The sequence below is a fragment of the Arachis hypogaea genome, chromosome 9 (assembly GCF_003086295.3).
Source record: "Arachis hypogaea cultivar Tifrunner chromosome 9, arahy.Tifrunner.gnm2.J5K5, whole genome shotgun sequence".
NCBI classification, from domain to species: domain Eukaryota; kingdom Viridiplantae; phylum Streptophyta; class Magnoliopsida; order Fabales; family Fabaceae; genus Arachis; species Arachis hypogaea.
The window spans coordinates 75,405,155-75,418,533 of NC_092044.1; the positions used below are offsets into that span (position 1 = coordinate 75,405,155).

Sequence of the window (13,379 nt, forward strand, 5' to 3'; positions counted from 1 at the left end):
AAGGAGAATTCTTGGTGACTTCACAAAGCCGACGTCCAAATTTGATGGAAGAAGCATCTCCATTCCTGCCATTGGAGCCAATAATTTTGAGCTTAAGCCTCAACTAGTTGCTTTAATGCAACAGAACTGCAAGTTTTATGGACTTCCATCTGAAGATCCTTACCAGTTTTTAACTGAGTTCTTGCAGATTTGTGAGACTGTTAAGACGAATGGAGTTGATCCTGAAGTCTACAGGCTCATGCTTTTCCCTTTTGCTCTAAGAGACAGAGCTAGAATATGGTTGGATTCACACCCTAAGGATAGCCTGGACTCCTGGGATAAGCTGGTCACGGCCTTCTTGGATAAATTCTTTCCTCCTCAAAAGCTGAGCAAGCTTAGAGTGGATGTTCAGACCTTCAAACAAAAAGATGGTGAATCCCTCTATGAAGCTTGGGAAAGATACAAGCAGTTGACCAAAAGGTGTCCATTTGACATGTTTTCAGAATGGACCATATTAGATATATTCTATTATGGTCTATCTGAGTTTTCGAAAATGTCATTGGACCATTCTGTAGGTGGATCTATTCACCTAAAGAAAACGCCTGAAGAGGCTCAAGAACTTATTGACATGGTTGCAAATAACCAATTCATGTACACTTCTGAGAGGAATTCCGTAAATAATGGTTCACCTTAGAGGAAGGGAGTTCTTGAAATTGATGCTCTGAATGCCATATTGGCTCAGAACAAAGTGTTGACTCAGCAAGTCAACATGATCTCTCAAAGTCTGAATGGATGGCAAAATGCATCCAACAGTACTAAAGAGGCAGCTTCTGAAGAAGCTTATGATCCTGAGAACCCTGCAATAGCAGAGGTAAATTACATGGGTGAACCTTATGGAAACACCTATAATTCATCATGGAGAAATCATCCAAATTTCTCATGGAAGGATCAACAAAAGCCTCAACAAGGCTTTAACAATGGTGGACGCAATAGGCTGAGCAATAGCAAGCCTTTTCCATCATCTTCTCAGCAACAGACAGAGAATTCTGAACAAAACACTTCTAATTTAGCCAATCTAGTCTCTGATTTGTCAAAGGCCACTTTCAGTTTCATGAGTGAAACAAGATCCTCCATCAGAAATCTGGAGGCACAAGTGGGCCAGCTGAGTAAGAAAGTCATTGAAACTCCTCCTAGTATTCTCCCAAGCAATACAGAAGAGAATCCAAAAGGAGAGTGCAAGGCCATTGATGTAATCAATATGGCCGAATGCACAAGGGAGGAGAAGGACGAAAATCCTAGTGAGGAAGACCTCCTGGGACGTCTCTCAAGCAAGAAGGAGTTTCCTATTAAGGATCCAAAGGAATCTGAGACTCATATAGAGACCATAGAGATTCCATTAAATCTCCTTCTGCCATTCATGAGCTCTGAAGACTATTCTTCCTCTGAGGAGGATGAAGATGTGACTGGAGAGAAAGTTGCTCAATATTTAGGAGCTATCATGAAGCTGAATGCCAAGTTGTTTGGTAATGAGACTTGGGAAAGTGAACCTCCCTTGCTCATTAATGAACTAGATACCTGGATTCAACAAATTTTACCTCAAAAGAGACAAGATCCTGGCAAGTTCTTAATACCTTGTACCATAGGCACATTGACCTTTGAAAAAGCTCTATGTGATCTGGGGTCAGGGATAAATCTTATGCCACTCTCTGTAATGGAGAAGCTGGGGATCATTGAGGTACAACCTGCCCTGTTCTCATTACAATTGGCAGACAAGTCATTGAGACAAGCTTATGGAATAGTAGAGGGCGTGTTAGTAAAGGTTGAAGGCCTTTACATCCCTGCTGATTTCATAATCTTAGATACTTGGAAGGAAGAGAATGAATGCATCATCCTTGGAAGACCTTTCCTAGCTACAGCAGGAGCTGTGATAGATGTCAACAGAGGTGAATTACTCCTTCAATTGAATGGGGACTACCTTGTGTTTAAGGCACATGGCCATCCCTCTGTGACAAAAGAGAGTAAGCATGAAGAGCTTCTCTCAGTTCAGAGTCAAGAAGAGCCCCCACAGTCAAACTCTAAGTTTGGTGTTAGGAGGCTACAGCCAAACTCTAAGTTTGGTGTTAAGACCCCATATCCAAACTCTAAGTTTGGAATTGGGACTATACAACATTGACCTGATCATCTTGTGGCTCCATGAGAGCCCACTGTTAAGCTAATGACATTAAAAGAGCGCTTGTTGGGAGGCAACCCAATTTTATTTATCTAATTTTAATTTTATTTTGTGTTTTATTAGGTACATGATCATGTGGAGTCATGAAAAAAATATAAAAATTAAAAACAGAATAAAAAAAACAGCAGAAGAAAAATCACACCCTGGAGGGAGGACAGACTGGCATTCAACGCCAGTAGGAAGCATCTGGCTGGCGTTCAACGCCAGAACAGAGCATGAATTTGGCGCTGAACGCCAGAAACAAGCAACATTCTGGCGTTTGAACACCAGGAATGTGCCTTGAGGAAAGCTGGCGCTGAACGCCAGTAACAAGCATGGAATTGGCGTTCAACGCCAGAAACATGCTATACATGGGCGTTGAACGCCCAGAACATGTTACACATGGGCGTTGAACACCCAGAATGTGCATCACCTTGGCGTTTAAACGCCAGAATGGTATGCAAAGGCATTTTGTATGTCTATTTGGTGCAGGGATGTGATTCCTTGACACCTCAGGATCTGTGGACCCCACAGGATCACCTCAGGATCTGTGGACCCCACAAGTTCCCCACCTAACATATTCCCACCTTACCTCCTAATCCTATAACACTCTTCCCCATATCACACTTCCCAACAACTTCAATCTCTCTTCCCAATTACCCCCATTCACCACTCACATCCATCCACTCTTCTCCATAAACCCCACCTACCTTCAAAATTCAAAAACACTTTCCCACCCAATGCCACCCTAAATGACGGAAACTACACCCACTACCCTCCCTATATATACCCGTCCATTCTACTTTATTTTCACACCACACAACCTCCTCTTCTATACCTTAGCCGAAACCTACACTCCCCCTTTTCCTCCATATTTTCTTCTTCTTCTTCTTCTCTTCTTTCTTCTATTGCTCGAGGGCGAGCAATATTTTAAGTTTGGTGCGGTAAAAGCATAAGCTTTTTGTTTTTCCATTATCATCAATGGCACCTAAGGCCGGAGAATCCTCTAGAAAAGGAAAAGGGAAGACAAAAGCTTCCACCTCCGAGTCACGGGAGATGGAAAGATTCATCTCCAAAAGCCATCAAGACCACTTCTATGATGTTGTGGCAAAGAAGAAGGTGATCCCGGAGGTCCCTTTCAAACTCAAGAAAAATGAGTATCCAGAGATCCGACATGAAATCCGAAGAAGAGGTTGGAAAGTCCTAACCAACCCCATGCAACAAGTCAGAATCTTAATGGTTCAAGAGTTCTATGCCAATGCATGGATCACTAGGAACCATGATCAAAGTATGAACCCGAGTCCAAAGAATTATCTCACAATGGTTCGGGGGAAATACTTATATTTTAGTCCGGAGAATGTGAGGTTGGCGTTCCACTTGCCCATGATGCAAGGAGATGTACGCCCCTACACTAGAAGGGTCAACTTTAATCAAAGGTTGGACCAAGTCCTAATGGACATATGTGTGGAAGGAGCTCAATGGAAAAGAGACTCAAAAGGCAAGCCAGTTCAACTAAGAAGACTAGACCTCAAGCCTATGGCTAGAGGATGGTTGGAGTTCATTCAACGCTCCATCATTCCCACTAGCAATCGATCTGAAGTTAATGTGGATCGGGCCATCATGATTCATAGCATCATGATTGGAGAGGAAGTAGAAGTTCATGAAGTCATCTCCAATGAAATCTACAAAATAGACGAAAAGCCCTCCACCATGGCAAGGCTAGCTTTTCCTCACCTTATTTGCCATCTATGTTACTCAGCTGGAGTTATCATAGAAGGAGACATCTCCATTGAGGAGGATAAGCCCATCACCAAGAAGAGGATGGAGCAAGCAAGAGAGACCCTCCACGAATCTCAAGAGATGCATGAGGAAGATCATCATCAAGAAATCCCTGAGATGCCTCAAGGGATGCACTTTCCTCCCAACAACTATTGGGAACAACTCAACACTTCCTTAGAAGATTTGAGGTACAATGTGGAACAATTAAGGGTGGAACATCATGAGCACTCCATCATTCTCCATGAAATAAGAGAAGATCAAAGAGCAATGAGGGAGGAGCAACAAAGGCAAGGAAGGGACATAGAAGAACTTAAGGACATTGTTGGTCCTTCAAGAAGAAGACGTCACTAAGGTGGATTCATTCCTTGTTCTTATTTCTTTATGCTTTTCGGTTTTTATGTGTGTTCATTTATGTTTTGTGTCTCTACTTCATGATCATTAGTGTTTAGTAACTATGTCTTAAAGTTATGAATAATTACATTAATCCTTCACCTCTCTTAAATGAAAAAAGTTTTTAATCAAAAGAACAAGAAGTACATGAATTTCAAATTTATCCTTGAATTTAGTTCAATTATATTGATGTGGTGACAATACTTTCTGTTTTCTGAATGAATGCTTGAACAGTGCATATTTTTGATCTTTTTGTTTATGAATGTTAAAACTGTTGGCTCTTGAAAGAATGATGAACAAAGAGAAATATTATTGACAATCTGAAAAATCATGAAAATTGATTCTTGAAGCAAGAAAAAGCAGTGAAAAGTAAAAAGCTTGTGAAAAAAAATAGAAAGAAAAAGAAAAAGCAAGCAGAAAAAGCCAATAGCCCTTAAAACCAAAAGGCAAGGGTAAAAAGGATCCAAGGCTTTGAGCATCAATGGATAGGAGGGCCAAGGAAATAAAATCCAGGCCTAAGCGGCTAAATCAAGCTGTCCCTAACCATGTGCTTGTGTCATGCAGGTCCAAGTGAAAAGCTTGAGACTGAGTGGTTAAAGTCGTGATCCAAAGCAAAAAGAGTGTGCTTAAGAGCTCTGAACACCTCTAACTGGGGACTCTAGCAAAGCTGAGTCACAATCTGAAATGGTTCACCCAGTCATGTGTCTGTGGCATTTATGTATCCGGTGGTAATACTGGAAAATAAAGTGCTTAGGGCCACGGCCAAGACTCATAAAAGTAGCTGTGTTCAAGAATCAACATACTTAACTAGGAAAGTCAATAACACTATCCGAAATTCTAAAGTTCCTAGAGAAGCCAATCATTCTGAACTTCAAAGGAAAAAGTGAGATGCCAAAACTGTTCAGAGGCAAAAAGCTACAAGTCCCGCTCATCTAATCAGAATTAATATTCATTGATATTTTGGAATTTATAGTATATTCTCTTCTTTTTATCCTATTTGATTTTCAGTTGCTTGGGGACAAGCAACAATTTAAGTTTGGTGTTGTGATGAGCGGATAATTTATACGCTTTTTGGCATTGTTTTTAGGTAGTTTTTAGTAAGTTCAAGCTACTTTTAGGGATGTTTTCATTAGTTTTTATGTTAAATTCACATTTCTGGAATTTACTATGAGTTTGTGTGTTTTTCTATGATTTCAGGTAATTTATGGTTGAAATTGAGGGACTTGAGCAAAACTCTGAAAAGGAGGCTGACAAAGGACTGCTGATGCTGTTGGAATCTGACCTCCCTGCACTCAAAATGGATTTTCTCTAGCTACATAAATCCAAATGGCGCGGTCTCAACGGCGTTGGAAAGTAAACATCCAGAGCTTTCCATCAATATATAATAGTCCATACTTTATTTGGGAATTGACGACGTAAAGTGGCGCTCAACGCCAAGTACATGCTGCTGTCTGGAGTCAAACGCCAGAAACACGTCACAACCCGGAGTTGAACGCCAGAAACACGCTATAACTCGGCGTTCAACTCCAATAAAAGCCTCAGCTCGTGGATAGATCAAGCTCAGCCCAAACACACACCAAGTGGGCCCCAGAAGTGGATTTGTGCATCAATTACTTACTCATGTAAACCCTAGTAGCTAGTTCAGTATAAATAAGACTTTTTACTAGTGTATTAGTAGTCTTTTTGGGGACCACATTTCATCTTGGGACGATTAGTTCTTAGATCATGGGGGCTGGCCTCTCGGCCATGCCTGAACCTTTCTCTTATGTATTTTCAACGGTGGAGTTTCTACACACCATAGATTAAGGGTGTGGAGCTCTGCTGTACCTCAAGTTTTAATACAATTACTATTATTTTCTATTCAATTCTCTTTTATTCTTATTCCAAGATATACGTTGCACAACAACTTGATGAATGTGATGATCCGTGACACTCATCATCATTCTCACCTATGAACACGCGTGACTGACAACCACTTCCGTTCTACCTTAGGCCAGGCGCATATCTCTTAGATTCCCCAACAGAATCTTCGTGGTATAAGCTAGATAGATGGCGGAATTCATGGGAATCCGGAAAGTCTAACCTTGTCTGTGGTATTCCGAGTAGGATTCCGGGAATCTGGAAAGTTTAACTTTGTCTGTGGTATTCCGAGTAGGATTCCGGTATTGAATGACTGTGACGAGCTTCAAACTCCTGAAGGCTGGGCGTTAGTGACAGACGCAAAAGAATCAAGGGATTCTATTCCAACCTGATTGAGAACCGATAGATGATTAGCCGTGCTGTGACAGAGCATAGGACCATTTTCACTGAGAGGATGGGATGTAGCCATTGACAACGGTGATGCCCTACATACAGCTTGCCATGGAAATGAGTAAGAAGAATTGGATTAATGTAATAAGAAAGTAGAGATTCAAGAGGAGCACAGCATCTCCATATGCCTATCTGAAATTTCCACCATTAATTTACATAAGTATTTCTATCCCTTTATTTTATTTATCTTTTAAATATCTAAATCCAATTACATTTGACTCTACCTGACTGGGATTTACAAAATGACCATAGCTTGCTTCATACCAACAATCTCCGTGGGATCGATCCTTACTCACGTAAGGTATTACTTGGACGACCCAGTTCACTTGCTGGTTAGTTGTGCGAAGTTGTGAACCATGGTATTGGCACCAGGTTTTTGGCGCCATTTCCAGGGAAAGAAAGAGCAATGAATTTTACAAAATACATAAACATATGAATCACAATTTCGTCCACCATGGAACAAGAGAGTTGATTTTGTCTGAAGGTTGTGGTAGGCATAGAGAAGGGGAGGTTGAATCTATGCCTTCCTTTTCGTAGCTGTTATAACCCCTTTTTAAACAAAATTTTCAAATCTGATTCTGTTTGTACTTAGCAGGGAAAATTTATGAGACAATTTATTTTTGTCTCATGAATATCAGAAAAACAGAACATAGCAGAGAAGAGAAAAGCTAACACCAGCATATATCTTGGTTCGGTTGCCTTGTGCTATGCATCCTACCTCCAGTCTCCTCCACAACAATGGAGGAATTTCCACTATAGTTAAAAGTATTACATACACCAATTTGACACTCAAGTTCTAACCTAACTTGACATTGGCTATGCTAACATCTAACTATTCACTCTTAGTGCTAACCCACCTAAGAAAGGGATACCAAACAGGTACAAGATACAAGACACTTAACCAACCTAAAGAAATTAGAAAATAACTCTAGGCTTTTCTCTCAAGTGTATCACTCAGCCTTTTTTCACTCATGGCTTTTACTTGAGCTTTCTCACAATGCCTTTTCTCACAAGAAATTACAGAAAGATAAACTTAGAAAAGTACATTACAATCAGTAAAATATGAAGGAGATTGACTTCATCAACAACCTTTGTGCTATGTGAAAACCAGATTAGCAAGCCTCTGATTAAGTTCTTTTTACTGGCGGAATGCACCTTTGATTAGGTTACACTGTCCAGTTAGTTGAACTCTCTCAAAGAACACTTCTCAGAACAAAACCTCAATACTCTGGTTATCTCTCCTTGGTTTCTGAATGAACACCAAACTTCTTTTATCTCCTTACATGTTACTTGGTTCTTCTTCCAAGGTCAACACCTTGAGCCTTGAGCTTCACCAACCCACAGATTCACTTTTTCTCATTAAACCTTAGAGTAGAAACTTTTTCTTCTAACTCCTTCATCTTGGCCGGAAGCCATAAAGCAGCAACCATAAAAGCCTTCTAGTGGTCAACTTAATCTGGACCCTTGAAAAACCAACTTGGTCCCCAATACAAGTTTGAGACCGTGGATACACATCAGATTGGAGCTGAAGGCAACTTTCCCTTGTATGCCATTTTCAGATTTGATGCATGGAAGAGGAAATAGTTTACCTTTAATCTTGACCTAATCTTGATTTGACTTCGGCCTCTCAAGCTTGATCTTCCTCTTTCTTTCTTCTTCTGTGAATGGCGTGTGGAAGAAGCTCTTTTTCTTTCTCTTTCTTACTTTTCTGAAACTCTGATTTGACTAAGACAAAAGAGAGAGGAACGTTGCTTTGGTAAGAGCAACATAGAGGGAATTGCTTGCTGAAGTAAAATCGGGCTTAGATTGGGTAGTGATATGCTTGGCCCGTTCTGATTTCTTCATCTTTGTTTCCTTATGGGCTTCGTTTACATTGTTGGCCCATCAGCCTTGTTTTATTTCTCATTCTATTTGGGCTATAATTCACATTTTGGCCTGTAATATTTTATAAATAATTAGTAATATGCAATTATAATTAATCAACACTAATTATTCATTTTGCCCAAAAATAATGTTTGTCATCACTAATTAATTTAGTTAATTTCTTAACTCAACAATCTCCTCCTTGATGACTAACATGATTTAAGCAATAATCAAAAGGAACTGAGTTTGAGTAAGGTTTAGAAACTCCCTTTGATTTTTGTCATTTGATTTTGCGTTACTCCCCCTTTCCTTTTCAAGGTTAGCTCCCCATTGATTTATACTTTCCTCTTTGTTCCTGTTTACATATGCTTATATGGAGCCAAACAGATGCTATATACTAGCCAAAAATGCAGCAAACAATGATAGTTTTTAATTGCCAAAAGAGCTTTAACACATCAGGGTCAGGTTCAAGATAGCAACATATCAAAAAGTAAGTTTCCATCCTCATTCACAACACTTCACAATATTTGCAAGCATTTGCAAATCAAGATTATTAAAATCTGCAGCAGTCAAATTAAATAAAAAAATAATAAAAAACAACTTTAGTCAATTTAGCATTCAGTATTCCAACTATTGCACCTATTACTCCCCTTTTTGTCATCAAGGGTGGAAAATAAGTAAGTTCAACAAAAAAAAACAGCACCTTAATACCTGCAAAAAAGGTTAGATCACAGTCCAAAGTTCTAACTAGTCTAACAAAGCATCAGTATTTAGAGTTATTACAGTAATCCAAGATAAAACAGTTCAATAATAGCAAAGTAAATAGAATTCATGAGACAAAATAAGATAACAGCAGCAACAGTATTCATGAGATAAAACTTAGGCATCAGAACCATTCTCCTCTGAAACAGCTTCTTCCTCATCCTCAGTGGCCTGATCTCCATCCTGGTTCAGGTTATCAATGAACTTCATAAATACAGCCACTCTATCCCTTGATTTTTGGAGGAAATTCTCATGCTTGCTAGCTAGCTTCCTTTGTTCTTTGCTCATGGCAATCATATGATTTGATTGGGAGACAAACTCCTGGACCACATCCTTGATAACAGTCAGCAGAGCGGATTGCTTCCCAGTAGAGATGGAAGTACCCTCGGTGGAAGGAGGAGGAGAGTCATCTGGAATGAACTTTTTATCATCGTCATCATCTAGAACCACTCTCTCATATCGAGTTGGTACTTTTTGTTGTTTCACTGAACCACCCCCTTTTAGGTATGAATGTCTGTTTTCATAATCCTCATTTGACAGGTCAACACCAAAATGTTCAAATATGGAAGTTAAAAACATGCCATAAGGTAGTGCTTTATCTTTCTCACTTCTCACAAAATTAAACATGTATATAGCCATCAAATAGGCAAAAGAGATTTCTGTTTTAGTGATTAGGGCATACAAAACAAGTGTGTCCGTGTAAGAAATCCTTTGATATGAACCACTTTGAGGAAGTAAGATGTGGTTGACTATTCTGTGCAACTGAGCACGTTCATATCCTAGGGCTTTGTGAGTGGGGGTGATGCCGTTAATTAAGGAAACATGTTCACAGATGTGAGCCAAAGCATCATGATAAGAGACACCAACTCCTTCATTCCACTTTACAGACGTATAAGCACACGGCTCAACATCAGTGTACTTCAAAGAATCACTGATGGTTTTATTATTTAAAATAATGTCTCTGCCCTTAACATAAGAGTGCACGCTTCCTTCATGGTAAGTCATGTTTGCATAAAATTCTTTGACTAATAGAGGATACACAGGTTTTTTGATTTTGAAAAGGTGATTCCAGTCTAAAAATTTCAAATTTTTAACAAAAGGAAAACTTTTCTTTTTCAAGCTAGGTAAATCCACAAAAAAAGAGGGTCACAGAGTACGATGCTTAATAACTCCATCATAAAAGTCGTGGTTCATGGCTGATTTGAAATGATGAGGGTTACAGTTTGAGTGAGATGTCATGAAGTGTGATTTGTGAGCAAAAGGATCAATGTCGGGTTCTCTAACAGATTTGAGAGGGAGATGAGGGTTACCTCTTTGGGAACGCATAGGAACAGACCTTGGCTTAGATTTTGCTGTCTCAGGAATAGGGTCTTCAACAGCAGGATGCTTACCTTTGGAAGAACTAGGTTTCGAGGAAGTTGGTTTGGTTTGTGCTGCCTTAGGCGGTGGCGTCGGCTTGGCAGGGGCTGGAAAATGTGGCGTGGTTTTGGTCCGCGCCATGGGAGCAGTGCGAGGAGGAGAAGTAGGAGGAGAAGGTGAGGGAGTGAAAGTGTTGTCTTGAGAGCAAGTTGATGGTCTAGGATATCCTGGAAGTTTATGGATCTTTTCACGCGGTGCTCTTTTAACAATAACTTTCTTCCCCATTTGGTTAGATTTAGGCTTTTGATGAAAGAGAAGCAGTGGAGTGAGAGGGAAGAAACCTAAGGGTTTGAGGAGAAGTTATGGAGGAAAGAGAGGGAGTGTTGGTAACCGTACCCAAAAGTGGATTTCCAAAACCATGCAACTGCATCACCTTTTGTAATGACATGAAAAGACTTGACCTCATAAAAGAAAGATTTTATTTGATTTGAAAAACAAAATAGGAAATTAATTTTAAATATTGTGACCTGAAAATCTTTTTGGATCAAGAACATTAAATGAAAAATCCTTTTCAAAAAAAATTAGGTACCCAGCCAACCAAAAACAACAACAAAAAATGTAACATTCATATATGGACCCAGAGATGGTTGGAATTAAGGAAACACATTAGACCACTCTAGATCTGATTTTAGGGTTGGCCTAGATTAACTTTAACTTGAAACAAGCCTAGAACACGCTGATTTGAAGGAACATTCATCACTTGCCCAGAATTGTCTCATACCTGTTCATGAGACAAAAAGCTCCAGCAAATACTTCAGCATTTTTCAAATAAGGAGTCATAACTCAAAAGTCCTAGACAAGTCCTAAGCATGCAGAATCTATCCTCAGCTAATGGTTTTGTGAAAATATCTGCTAATTGCTACTCTGATTTAACAAATTGAATACTAATATCCCCCTTTTGGACATGTTCTCTTATTGAATGAAATTTCACTTCAATATGCTTAGTACTAGAGTGCAAAACTGGATTTTTAGAAATATTGATGGCACTCATATTATCACACATTAAGGGAATATTTTCAGCATTTAATTTGTAATCAGCAAGCTGTGTTTTTAACCATAAAAGCTGAGAACAACAAGAAGAAGCAGCTATATACTCAGCCTCTGCAGTGGATAAGGCCACTGTTGGTTGCTTCTTACTTGACCAAACATTTAAGGACTTTCCAAGGAAACAACATAGGCTTGAAGTGCTCGCTCTATCAACTCACCAGCAAAATCTGCATCACAATAACCAACTGCAGAAAAATCATCAATTTTAGGATACCAATGACCAAAATTGGATGTGCCATGAACATATCTAATGATCCTTTTAATTGCTGAAAGATGTGACTCTTTAGGTTTGGATTGAAACCTTGAACACAATCCAACACTTTGCACAATGTCGGGTCTAGAGGATGTTAAGTACATGAGAGAACCAATCATGCCTCTATACCTAGTCTCATCTACATCTTTCTCAGTTTCTCCCTTATCTAATTTTGAATTTGGGTGCATGGGAGTTCCCATGGGTTTGGCATTTTCCATACCAAATTTCTTAACTAATTCCTTGGCATACTTCTTTTGATGAATGAAAATACCATTTTTAGTTTGTTTAATTTGCAACCCAAGGAAAAAATTAAGTTCACCCATCATACTCATGTCAAATTCACTTGTCACGAGTTTTCCAAATTCAGAACAAAGGGATTCATTTGCTGATCCAAAAATAATGTCATCAACATATATTTGGACTAGAATAAAAGAATCATTAGAATTCTTGATAAATTGAGTTGTGTCTGTGGTGCCTCTTTGAAAACCATTTTTCAAAAGAAAAGAACTAAGTCTCTCATACCAAGCTCTAGAAGCTTGTCTTAAACCATAAAGAGCTTTAGATAGTTTGAAAACATGATTAGAATGCTCTTTATTTTCAAAACTAGGTGGCTGCTCTACATACACTTCTCTATCTATCACACCATTCAAAAATGCACATTTCACATCCATTTGATATAATTTAAAACTACAAAATGCAGCATAGGCTAAGAGAAGTCTTATGGCTTCCATTCTGGCAACAGGGGCAAAGGATTCATCAAAGTCTATTCCTTCTTCTTGGTCATATCCTTGTGCCACAAGCCTTGCCTTATTTCTTGCAATGCTGCCATCTTCTCCTAACTTGTTCCGAAATATCCTCTTGGTGCCGGTCACTTTCTTTCCACTCGGTCTTGGAACCAAAGTCCAAACTTGGTTCTTCTCAAACTCAAGAAGCTCATCCTTCATTGCTTTAACCCAAGAAGGGTCACTAAGGGCTTCCTTGACATTTTGAGGCCCTATTTGTGAGAGAAGGGAAATGTTTAAACCTTCATTTGCCTTTCTAGTGGATGACCGAGTTCTAACCCCTTGTGAGACGTCCCCAATGACAAATTCCTCTGGATAATTCTTCAAGAATCTCCATTCACGAGGTCTGGTGGACTTGGAGGTAGATTTAGTTACCAAGGGACTTTGGGTGCTGCTGTCTTCAGGATCTCCCTCAGATTTATGAGACAAAATGAAATTGTCTCTCGAATTTTTAGCAATTGCAGTTTCTGGGTCGGGTTGAACAAAATTTCCGTTTTCTTGATTTTTCCCAGTTTCAACTTTCTTTTGAGCTTGATTTTCTGCATCACAATCTTCCAAAATGCTTTGCACCAAGTTAGTATCACAA

The 13,379-nt window shown here is 39.3% G+C and overlaps 1 non-coding gene across 1 annotated transcript; it reads right to left on the reverse strand.

Moving 5' to 3' along the window:
* Positions 1-370: 370 nt before the first annotated feature.
* On the reverse strand, positions 371-474 carry LOC112713310 (small nucleolar RNA R71). The gene has a single exon (XR_003158284.1). It is a non-coding gene; the product is annotated as a small nucleolar RNA R71 (small nucleolar RNA).
* Between the last annotated feature and the right edge of the window lie 12,905 nt (positions 475-13,379).